Source organism: Adiantum capillus-veneris, chromosome 15, assembly GCF_014529385.1.
Source record: "Adiantum capillus-veneris isolate H3 chromosome 15, ASM1452938v2, whole genome shotgun sequence".
In the NCBI taxonomy this organism is placed as follows: domain Eukaryota; kingdom Viridiplantae; phylum Streptophyta; class Polypodiopsida; order Polypodiales; family Pteridaceae; genus Adiantum; species Adiantum capillus-veneris.
Genome location: NC_140945.1, coordinates 101,154,471 through 101,167,586, shown reverse-complemented (window position 1 = coordinate 101,167,586; position 13,116 = coordinate 101,154,471).

Genomic DNA, 13,116 nt, shown 5'->3' with positions numbered 1-13,116 from the left:
TTGTACATACTGGCTAGCATATTTGGTGTGCTAGCTAATCATGTTTTCAGGTATACTAGGTATGTTGACTAGCATACTGTGTATGCTAGCTAGCATACTTGGACTGCTAACTAGTATGTTAATTAGCATATACTTTGTATGATAACTATCATACTTGGAGTGCTACTTAGTATGCTACTGAGCATATTGTGTATGCTAACTAGCATACCCAATATGCTAATTAGCACAACTAGAGCATACCCAATATAGATGTTAGCTTACCTATCATAATGTCTAGCATACCAAGAGGTAGCATAATCAGTATAGTAGTTAGGATACAGAATATGCTTGTAAATTGACTCTCAAGAAAAGTTGAGAACTTAAAAATGCTAATGTTGGTTTACTGAACATGGCTGTAAAGATAGTTGTAACCAGCATACAAGATAGTTATCATTATTGACTGCAATAAAATCCATAGCCATAATCACACACAAGAGATAAGAAATTGAGAGAACTGCATTACCCATAGTAAAAATTATGTTTAAAATCCATAGGTTACATCTTACAAACTAAACGGCATGCTATTATAGATTGCTTTATAGCTTTCTGGGGTAACTATGTACAATTGACTTCTCTTTGGGATGTGTTGCATATGTATTTTGATACATCGTACTAGATGTGAAAATATGTGGACGATGGGTTGTGCACTGTCTAGCTTGAAGGTGTATGCATTTAGTTGCTTGTAATACAATCCTTGCACAACATACGAGCCTCTGTCAATTACATTGCTCCATTCATCAATGTACATCTTCTCCAACTTTTCCCTTGCTGCAACACACTTGACTAGGTATAAATCCACATCCTTAGCATTGGTTGACGAATTTTGATTTACTGCAAATGTGTCACCAACACATAGAGCACTACTTAATGCATCATGATGGCCTTTGTATGTGAATTCATGATAGCCAATGACTTCATCTACTAGAACATCATCTGTCGGCTCAGAATCAGTTTCAATCTCATCGAGTAATGGCATCAAAAGATGATATTCCCAAGGTTGCACGTGAGCTTTGTTGACGCATTGATTCCAATTTAAGTGCATGCATGCATCACAAAAGCATGCCAATGGTCTTGTTGCAAGGGTAGTTGGATCCTGTAAGTTGTGACCACAAAAAGTATGCAAAAATGGCACAATTCCACTTGAACTCTTTGTTCACGTCCCCTAATTTAACTTTCCAAAACACACGGGTGCAAGTGGTGCTCCCTGTGTGACAGGTTGGCTTGGCAAAAAGCAACCACATCTTTTGCACATTTTAGAATAGCTCCAATAGGCTTCAGCTTTTCATGGGTCAAGGTTCTTTTCAAACTACTCTTGCACCATCGTGCTCTTCCTTGCCATGCCCTAATCCAAAGAAGAACCAGCTCATCTCGATCCCTGTCAGTCCACCATATCTTGCCACAAAATAGAAAGGCATGGCTCCCTTGAACTACAAGGCCACACCATTGGACCACACCCATTGTTGTTTAGGAGTCACACCCTCTTGTTGTAACCAGTCACAGTGTATCATGAAGCAGACCAAAATCACGAGAGTGCATGTGGTTCAATGTGTCGTTTAGAAAGGACATTTACACATGGTATTCATAAAAGCATGTGTATCTATCCTTCAGCCACATATAAAATAATGGCTTCAACATCTCAAACATTCTCATGCCAATCTTGCAATCTGGATGCTTCTCTTTGAACTTGTAAAACAAATCAACCTGCAATATCCATAAATGATCAACTTATGCTCCTAGAATTCTAACCAATATACAAAATTTCAACCAGGACATCGAGCATGCTCTTCAAAACAAATTAGTGTGTTAATCAACACACTCAATATGCTAACACTGTGTTAACAAGAAAAGTTACTAGCATACCAGGTATTCTAACTAGCATAACAGGTATGCTAACTAGCATATACTATATTTTGACTATATACCTGGAATGCTAACTAGCATACCATGTATGTTAACAAGCACACCTAGTATGTTGATCTTTGAATGGTAACTAGCATACAAAGTGTATTAGCTTGCATACCCAATATGCTAATGAGAAAACTGGGTATGCTAATTAGCATACTGGATATTCTCACTAGCATACAGTTTGTAAGCCAGAATATTGTATGCTCACACAATTTGTTAGCAAGAATACCAGTATGCTAATTAGTACAACAGGTATGCTAACTAGCATAAAGGTTGCTAGACTCCATCCCCACTCATTATGCTAGTTAGCATATAAGAAATGCTAGCTAGTAGACACATTGTGCTTACTAGCATATTAGGTATGCTAACTAGCATACTCATAGTCGACTTGCATATGAGGTATGCTAAATTGAATAACATGTGTGCTAACTAGCTATGATACTTAGCATGGTGAGTATGCTAAGTAGCATACACATTGTGTTGATTGCTAGTTAGCATTTAAGAAATGCCAACTAGTAGACACATTGTGCTTACTAGCATACTCATTGCCAATAAGCATATGAGGTATGCTAGGCTGAATAGCATGTGTGATAGCTAGGTATGCTAATTAGTATGGTGAGTATGATAAGTACTCAATAGGTAGCATACACATTGTGTTAATTGCTAGTTAACATATTAGAAATGCTAACTAGCAAGCACATTGTGTTTAGTAGCATACTAGCTATACTAACTAGCATACTAGATGTGCTAATTAGCATACTCAGTGCCAGCTAGCATGCTTAATTGAATAGCATGTGTGTTAACTATGTATGTTAATTATCATGGTGAGTATGCTAAACAACATATACATTTTGTTAATTGCTAGTTAGCAAATTAGAAATGTTAACTAGCAGACACACTGTGTTTACTAGCATACTAGGTATGCTAACTACCATACTAGGTATGCTAACTAGCATAATCAGTGGCAACTAGCATATGGGGTGTGTTCAACTAAATAGTACGTGTGCTAACTAGGTATGTTAATTAGCATGGTGAGTATGCTAAGTGGCATACTTGACATGGTAAATTTCTATCATACACAGTGTGTTAACAAGCATCCTTAGTGTGCTAACTAGTACACTAACAAGCATACTAGGTATGTACTAACTAGGTATGCTCACATAGTATGATGTCCAGCATTCATAGTATGGATACTATTATTAGACTATCGAATAGTATGATACTTATCAGATGATAGAAGCTATTATGCACTAAATATGTAATGCATATAATACCAAAGTTATGGCGTATCAATTGGCTTGATCATTTGAGGCTCATCCAGGAGGTGCACAAGGTGTGTCACGTAGCTTTTCCTCCCCATTCTCTTTCAACAAACATCCTTCTTGTTGGGGGATATGCAAGTCTCCTCTCTCCAAAATGTGTGGACCAATTCCTAGATTCTGTCTGTGATAGGGCTATGACGGTGTTGCCTATGACATGCAGCCAATGAGAACAATCAACCCATTGATAACATGCTTCATCCGTGATTTCAACTTGTGCAAGGAGCGATGGCCGACTTTAAGGACCCTTGATATTTTTGCAATAGGCATGTTATCCTTTGAATTCAACATCATCTGCAGTGTTGCATTTTAAAAAAACAACTCCTCATTAGAACCTAGATGCTTGAAAATATTCAATGTGTTGTGGACATTGGAGACAATTGAGCTCTATACAGTAGCCTCCTCCATTGAGGAATGTTCCTTGATTGCCTGAACAACAGGATGTTCAACAACTAGATTTTAGATTTCCCATTTTGCTTTTGTCCCAAAACCTCCAGTCCTCCTCTTCAAAGCCATCACAATCTTGGAGGAGGTTTTCTTTTTCTCCTCATCATTGAGGGCATGATGTCCTCGCTCACCCTGCATCTGTTTTTGCTCCTCTGTTTCCCTCTGTTTCCTCTTTTCTTTCTCTCTTGTATTTTCCAATAACAGAAAGAGGTGGATCTTGGGCGTTATGATTCATCACCTGTAATGGATCCCTTTTGCAAGTTTCTCTTGAGGATTGCAAACATACATAAAACATTAATTACTTGAAATCACTTAAATGTCATATATGCCTTCATCATAAGTTAACACTGACAATTTACTGACCAACATTGAACACATTGTCTTCATATCCAACATTAGAGCTAGTGAAAATATTGTTGTCTGGTTATCCATAGCTCTATGGAGATGGGAGGAGAAAGGGAAAAAAAAAAGAAGGGCAAGTCAAGGCCAACTAGAGAGAGAGAGAGAGAGAGAGAGAGAGAGAGAGAGAGAAAGAGAGAGAGAGAATGTTGACCATGCATGTGAGTCCACGACCCCACAACTTCAATAACCAAAAAAGAGGCCTCATTTGAACGGATAATAATTGTTTATAGACATTTTAATTTGAAAATGGACATTGTCTTGGATTTCAACATATGCTAACAAGCACTACTACCTAGCATTGTCACGGACAACATTTTCAGTGACACATTACTAACATGCTTGCACCCTATGACGTATGTGGGGGTGAGACGAATGATGCTAGACTAGAAAGACGTCAAGTATCACAGTCAAATAGTCTGCAAATTGCCTCCATATCTAAGTTGTGTACAAGTGCTAGAGAGGGCTTGAGAGTGGTGAGAGTGGTATCTAACCACTAACGACCAGGCAGTAAACTAACCATAACAAATGTAGCTATTGGTGACCTCAAGTCCTTGGGGTTATAAGTAGAAATGTTTTTAGGCACAAAACCTACCTACTATTGCATGAAGGACATCCGTATTTTCCAAATCAATTTGAAGGTAAAGGCCATAACAACATATTATTATGAGTAATTTCCAAAATTTTACTAACAATTTGATTCAAAAAACAATAGTCATAACTTGTTATGCCAGAACTTTCCATACAAACCATATTGGGCCATAAATAGTACTTTCATTCATTCAAATAGACAAATATCAATTGCAATGTAAATAAAAAGGCAGCTACAATGGTCGACAATGTCAAAAGTATATATGTCTCCATCAAAAAACAATAAACTCTCTGAAGAATCATATCACAATATCATCATCAACAAAAATATACAAAATCACCATGTCAACATGTAGTACCTATAGCTGATACCACAATAAAAACATGTGTGCTCTAGCAAATGAATACACGATAAGTAAACGATGACTACCTATAAATGCTAAAGCGGAGCAAGTCCTATGTCAAATGGTCAACAACCTTGTCAACAGTATTTGGAGTTAAAATACATGCATCATATATAGCAAAAATAATTAGATCCATCACATAAAAAGTACGTGTAAACCATATAAAAAATAGCATATCTCATGCTCTCACCTCAAGACAATAAAAAGGACCAATCAACTTGCATCTTTAAATCTATCTCCATGTGCTCTAAAAGAGAAATGAGACGGTGTGTGTAGTTGTACTCCTCCTTGCCTGTGAAGGATGAAGCCCATAGGCAACTCCTACAGAAAAAAAACATCAACTACAATTGGTCTATGCTCTATATTAGAAAATCCAAACTGTGAATAATTTTTTGAGAATGCAATAGTACTTACAAACTCATAGTGTAAAGTATCATATATCTACCACCACCCAAATGAGAAGCACCTACAATCTGTAGTCTCACTGCTGCAGCCTCCATTTGATGTCTGTATTTTTTTAGAGTCCTCTCCATCTCTTTCCTAACCTGTATCCACTCAATTGCGTCCAGCTAGATGAGCTTATCGTCCCCATTTCTTTGTGCATCATGTTCTTTTGAGCAGCAATGTCCCATGATATCCTATGCGCATGTGTGAATCTAGTGAGTAATCATTGCTTCTAATCCATCAACTAGCACGAACTTCCTATTTATTTGATCAATGATAGAAGTTATTGCACTTGTAGGTTGATTTTCACCACCTCATGATAGTATGACCAAATCAAAGGTTGCATGACTATCGAATACGCTTCCTCATTGCCTTTCCAACCTCATCCTATAATGAGACTATATCCTCATATATGTACAGGTTGGTGGGATTATGCTCATGTGCTCCCCAAGGTGTACGCGGTGTGCTTTATGGTGTGGTTGCAACAGTCAATTTTCATAAACATGTCACTTTGGAGTGTGGATGTTGGTGGAGTCATCCTCGCAACATCCCCCCCCCCCCCCAAACTATGCCAACATCTCAACCTCCTCAAACATAGAGGACCATGAAGGTGTAGCCTCTAGTGTGGTTGCAACTAGTGCCCTCGAGGTGGAGTTATTAAAGGGGAAGGACCATAGGGATCCATAGATGTAGACCATCTTCATCAACTGGGCTTGATGTAAACCTTGGCATCATGATACTTATCTGAGAATTCTCTGTGGCTTGGCCAATCATGCAAGGTCCACATGAGAATTCTTTGCACTTGAAATTCCCTTCTACCAATTGGTTGTAGCATACCCATCAGTGAAATTTTGCTCCGCAATGTTTTTAGCTCTTCCACAAGTGGAGACAAGTACACAATCATGTTTTTTACCTTGTACTTCTCGAGCACAATTAGAGAGAAGAGCAAGTGTCCTCTATTAATATCCAACCATGGTGAAAGGTTATAATTGTCCAGGCAAATCAACCACTTGCTCTAAAAAAATTTTAAAGCCGATATGAGTTAAACCCATCAATTGCCAAGCCTAATTGTATACTTCATGGCTCTTCCTTGAAATAGGGCCATCGTGATTCAATGTGCTTCCATGCAGCTAAGTCGGTTGGAACTCATATGACATCATCTGTGGACGTATTGTGAACATGCCATGTCATTAACTTTGCAATTGCATTTCTCTTAAACATATTCAGTATTTTGGGAACAATGGGAAAGTGCGGAAGGACTTTTATAGGCACCGTTACACCTAGCACATCCTCTCTATACTGCTTTTCTTTGTACTTTGGGTATTCTTGTATATGCTCGTACTCCTTACAAAATAGGATACAATCCTTTTGACACACATGGATTCTATTCTAATCCATGACTATTGAAGTGAGAAACTTCTTGGCATCTTCTCTCATGGGCGGCATTTCATTGCCACTCGGAAGGATCTGCTCTTTAAGTAGCCTGTAAATGTCAAATATCAAAGAAGGTCATGATGATCTACCAATGAAAATATCACAAGTTTCTATGATGGAAGTTAATTTTACCTAAAAAATTTGGTGACACTTACATCTCTCCAGCCATATATACAGTGATTATTAAGCATTGCAAGAGATGCTTGCAATACCAAATCTGTCACGCCATTATAGGGTGGGAGACGTGCAAGATTGTAAAGCACATCATGCTTGTTTTGTTGACTTTTCATCTTTCTAATTGCCTCTAATTTTTTCCTTCTATTGTCACCCTTTATGGTTCAATTTATATGGCAAGAAATGCATCAAGAATCTCTTCAATGTGCTTGTCTTCAATATATTGCTCAAATATACATTGGTGTAGAATTGATGTCTATTTTGGAAATTCTTCTCCTTTATGCGACCCATGGGTCTATTAGTGCTATGTTATGAGGCTCAACGTGATCTCATCTCCAACATCAAGGTTTACCATCGTATGCTTATCATTGAGGAACTTTGATCTTATTTGAGACTTCAAGGAGCCTTGACCTTGTGTATCTCTTTGTTGTGCAGCAGCGTGCTTCATGCACTTCCCCCCTTGACAAGGAGCTTTCCTAATTTATTTTTCATAGGAGGAGCAGGAGGGGGATCCTCCTCCTCCTCCTTGGACACCACCGCCTCTTTTGTGACTTGCAATGACATAACCAAGTGTGAGAATCCCATGCCCACCACTTTCTCTAAGCTCAGGCTAACTGGGTAGCATCTAAACGCATTACCTATTTGCTTTTGGGCATGTTTGCTTCCCCTCCTTGTGATGTGAGGTCCTCCCCCTAGGTAATTACCTACAAAAAGTGAACACGAGTTATGAGGCCAACTAGAATAGCAAGCGATGTGAAACCCATGCCGAAAATAGCCCCCCTCCTCTCATTACCTACAAATGTGCCTTGCTTCTAGTTGCACAGGTGCCTCCTTTCGCAACCTTAGCAGGAGGAGTGGAATTGTCACTTAGCATGGTGGTCCCTTTCATTCCTAGTAGTCTTACCACCTGCCATTGGCCTTGTCACTCAAGATCTCGTAACGGCTAGCACCTGCTAACGGTTGATTTCCAGCAATCCTCCTCTACATGCCAACAATCCCAAGCAAGAGTTAGGTGGGGCAACAGGGGGAGAGAGAGAGAGAGAGAGAGAGAGAGAGAGAGAGAGAGAGAGCATTGAATGAGTGCTCCATTATACTATTGAGGCATGCATCAAGTCGTCATCCCATCCACCTACCCAAATGCTGCCCATCGGGCATGGCATGCCTAGTCATCCATGCGCATCCATTGTGGCATGCCTTGTCACCCTTTAGAGCCCTACCACGTCAACACTTCACATGCCCAACCTTTCCCGGGGGCTTGTGAAGTTCTCGATGGACATGGCATGCATGTGCATTCTCTCGCATACATCATGGCATGCCCTATCACCCTCCAACACCCCACGGCACTTCACATACCCGCCTTGCCCAAGACGTCCTAGTAGCAGGCAACCCCATCCCCCCTACCACCAAGCCTCCCACCACATGATTGACCAAGATCCCTAGCTTTCCATGTCCAACTTGTGCACCATCAAATGGCATATAGAGGCCTACATTCCGCAACAGTAAGTAGCACATAGCATTAAAGGAGGAGGGGGCGGGGGGGGTAAGGGGGTCAAGGGTCGGGAAGTCCAGACATGACAGCCAAGGAGATCATAGCCATGAGATGGCTAATAAATCTAAACCTGACCATGAGTTAAACCCCTTAAACCACTACATGTTGGCTTACAATAAAGGTTTATAAAAATGGGCAAGGGTACAACATGTTTGCGCAGGTGAGATGGCTATCTCATGTGTCAAAAAATGTGGGCTGCAAGATCGTGGGTTCAAAACCTAGTAATGGGGGGTCTAGTTTTTTCATTGCTCGGGTTTAATTTCACGATGATTTTTGTGTTGTCCACATTTAATACGCCTCGACCTTTGTGCATGGACTTCCCGGCCATTCATCCCCTTTGCCCCCCTCAGTACTATATAGCAAGGTATATTAAAGGAATCCCATAAGATAGGATCAATGGAAGGGAAGTCGAGTGTGGATTCCAACACGATCTGGGCCATTCATGCAAGCAAAAAAATGGGCACGTGGGCATAAAAATCAGACATGAACGTCGGGCCTACGTGGGGCGGTCGGGCGGGGAAGTTGGGCCACACTGGCAAATGTGGGCTCACATGGAATCAAAGAGTGGTGATGAATTTCAAAATTGCACTGCAGGTGGGTTGAGGGTTAAATTTGAATTGGGAGGTAAGGCATCCCTAGGACATCGGTGAATTGGGAGGGGGACAAGCGAGTGGGTATGTTGGGGAAACGTGACACAACATCACAGGCCATGGAGTGATCATGTCCATTGAGTAAAGGTTCAAGGTTGCAAGGCTTTCGAGCAAGGGGCAAGAAAGGCTATTGTGTAAAGATTCCATCATTGAAACGAGGGAACAAGGTATATTTTGTGTTGAGGGTAGATCTCTTTGCTGTTTCTTTTTGTGTGTGTATGCCAAATGCATGAGGGGAGTAATGTCCTTTGCTACTGGACCAAGATGATGTTAGTGGGGGGATGTGTTGGTATTTAGTCGGTGCGATGCACGATGGAGTTGATGGTTATATTAACTTGTGGATGACAATCATGGGTCCACCTTGCACTTCCCTTTAAAGGTGAATCCACCATATCTTCAAAGCAAGTATGTGTTAGAGACCTAGACTACTCTAAAGGAGGGTGCTATTGGAGAAGCCCAAGCTATACTCGCATGTCCACATATACTTTACCAGGCATTTTGAGAAATTTAAGGTTGTTTAAAAAAGGTTAGTTGCTTTGTCTAATCTTAATTTCTTGCCATTTTTTGGCCCACTAAATACTTATGGTTGTCCCCTGCCTCAACATTTCCTTTCTGTGATGTTAAATCATTGCTGATTTTTCCTGCATTTTTCTCCACCCATAAAAGGAAAATTTTTAATGCTTTATAAATTTGTCTCCACTCATAGTTCTACCAATTGTATGCACAGCAATTTGACCCGTGTGTGTGTGTGTGTGTGTGTGCACGCGTGCATGCACGTGCATGCGTGTGTGTGTGTGTGTGTGTGTGTGTGTGTGTGTGTGTGTGTGTGTGTGTGTGTGTGTGTGTGTGTGTGTGTGTGTGTGTGTGTGTGTGTGTGTGTGTGTGTTTTGCTGTTTTAAATACATATATACACAAACGAACACAAGTGTTCACGGACAACCAGATCCTAGACACAAATCCTAGACAAGTATAAGGGTTATGCACAAAAATTTATTTGCATGTTTGAAAATAAATTATGTACATGGTATCAGTAACCTAGAATACATCATAGGAAAAATATAATCCCTAAGAATGGTAGTAGAGCTGCTCCCCATTCGAACGAGCATCAATTCCAAAACATAAAGAATAGCTTGTTTTAATCAAAGAAGGTAGCCCTCACATGCACCCATAATAAACAAGAAAACGCTCAGTTAGCAATTGTTTACCGTATACAGGTGATGCATGGGCATCCCAGTTGTTATCCATTTCACAATGATAAAACAAATAATTCTTTATGTGTTTCCATATGATCCTTTGAAAATAATTTCACATGATACTATACTTCTTCTTTTTATTCTTCACAGCACCATATATATACACTTAGAAAAAAGTATCCCATACCGATTTTATGTAGTAAAATACTCGGTATTTTTCCTCTAGAAGTGATAGAGGAAGGGTTCTTTTACATACATACGATTGGGGGTTTTTTTTATTTTTATCAATAATTTCTTAAGGCCTTTGTTCAATTTTAAAACCCAGTACATACCGTTAAGGTTTTAGACAACATAAGTAGAGATCAGAGTATCATAGCATAAGGCAGCAAATTCCCAGAATCAAGGTTAGCCACGTTTGTAATATGCACACAATATTGCTTATTTTTTTCTTAGGAATACGCAGCTCACTTCCTTGCTATAAAGCATTGAGATGTCTATATTTAAAGTATTTAACCAATCATTTTCAAGAGTATAATGAACCTAAAGTATTCAGCACAGAGTACCGACACAAGATAGACGGCATCCCCAGCAGCAGTACAGGCTATAATACTTTTACACCGAGATGTGAACCAAGATCAAGTCTTCCATACACAACCAAATCATCGAAGAAAAAATTTCCATCAGAATATTACGTTCCTTCCTACTAGAGAGCACAGTAAAATTCAGTACATATATTTGGAAATGAATACATGCCAATCATCTCCTAGTGCACCATGTTAGTCACCTAGGATTTAGTAGCTCACCACATCTTTGATCCAAATTTTGTAGTTTACTACTGAACTATACAGCAGCCAATTAAGGCCACTACCCCATTTTTTAGAGAACCATTTAGAATATTGGTTTCTATCATAGAATAGAGCTATGCTTGAATAAAAGTCCTCAGTTGAGATGCCTTACTGCCTGTTAGTATACCACATAGCTAGGGCAAATATACAAATGATCACGGGCTGGACCTTTATATCAGGGTCATTAATATGGTAGTAATTAGGTTTTCTATGATGCCCGGAACGCAAAAATTGCTCCATCTCGGTTTAGAGCAAAATTTTTTCCTCTTTAAGAGATATCCTATCGTACACTATTCATGAGTGCCCCAATTATCGGCCTTTTATTTTATAGAGACACAAAACCCTATCCATGTCATTAATATATATATTATTAAAAGTCAAGATAGGCCTCCTAGCTATTCAAATATTATGGAAACAGATTTTTAACGGTGCAAGCCTGATTCTTTACCCATAAAAAATCTCATAAAGGTGTCACTTTTTTCATCATGTCTTGTAAAACACACAGTCAGCAAAACAGGCTTCGCCCTGCAGTTAGATACATATTGAAGTTTTCTAGAAGCCAATCAAAAACCAGACAAAATACGACAGAGGTAGAGATAGTCCTCTTTAACCCGGATTTTTTCAGCAGATCTCTGACATAGTATAATACAATCAGTTCTCAGATCCACAACCCCACGGTATGTATCACAAAAATGCCCCTAATCATAAAAACAAAGCACCATTTTACAGTTTTTTATAGTTACGAACCAGTCATGAGCTAGGAGAAACACCCACAGCAATCCTATGTCCCATAGGGTATCATTCTTAGTACGTACGCTTCATTTAGTTTGTAAGTTAGAACCCAACAACATGTATGGAAAGATTATCTCCGCATCAGAATCAAAACATAATACCAAAACAAATACACAGTATTTTCCACGCAGACAAAGCTACAAGCTATTCAACCTGTGAACTCGGAGTAGTAGGTAGTCCAGCCCCCACGATGATTTCCTTCCCACTTGTCATCATAGTAGAAGACAATTTTATCCGAGTGCAGAACAGTTCTCACCCCTCAATGTAAAAACATTTACAAATTCCCTTACCATATACAGTAAACAAATGCCAAGTGAGTGCAAATACTCACAAGTTTATATAGCCTTGGTGTCAATACAGAGCGTACTGTACAAGATCGGATCCGTCAACCCGTAATCCCAGAAGATATGCATACTGTCATACTGCTACGAGAGGATGACACAGATGCACAAAGCCAAGCAGAAGTAGATGAACGAGCACAATCATCGCCGAGGCATGGCGTGTAGATCGATCAGCCGTGCAGGGTGTGGGTTGTCAGTAATAAGTATCTCGAAGGCAGAAGATAATGACCCACTCTTAGTCCAATTTAAACTTTTATGAGAAGTAGTAGTTACCAATTCCCCTTAAGAAGGAAATACCATGTTAAGCTAGCATTCCCATGCACCATAGAAGTTCTGAGCGGTAGACAAGAGGTAATATACCCTGGTAGGCTACAGCCCAATTTTGATGATGGTATTAAGAAACAATTATTCCAATCCTACTGTAGACAACCAGTTAGTATATCAAAGAGTACTACACATTTTTCAAAGTTCTCCTTATACAAAGACCACAACATCTATACAATACAAGTTAGGTGTGCTTCTCTTCTTTTTTCAGGGGGATTAGGCCAAAAAAGTTATAGTATTTTCTCGTACTGTAAAGAGCAGGCCTG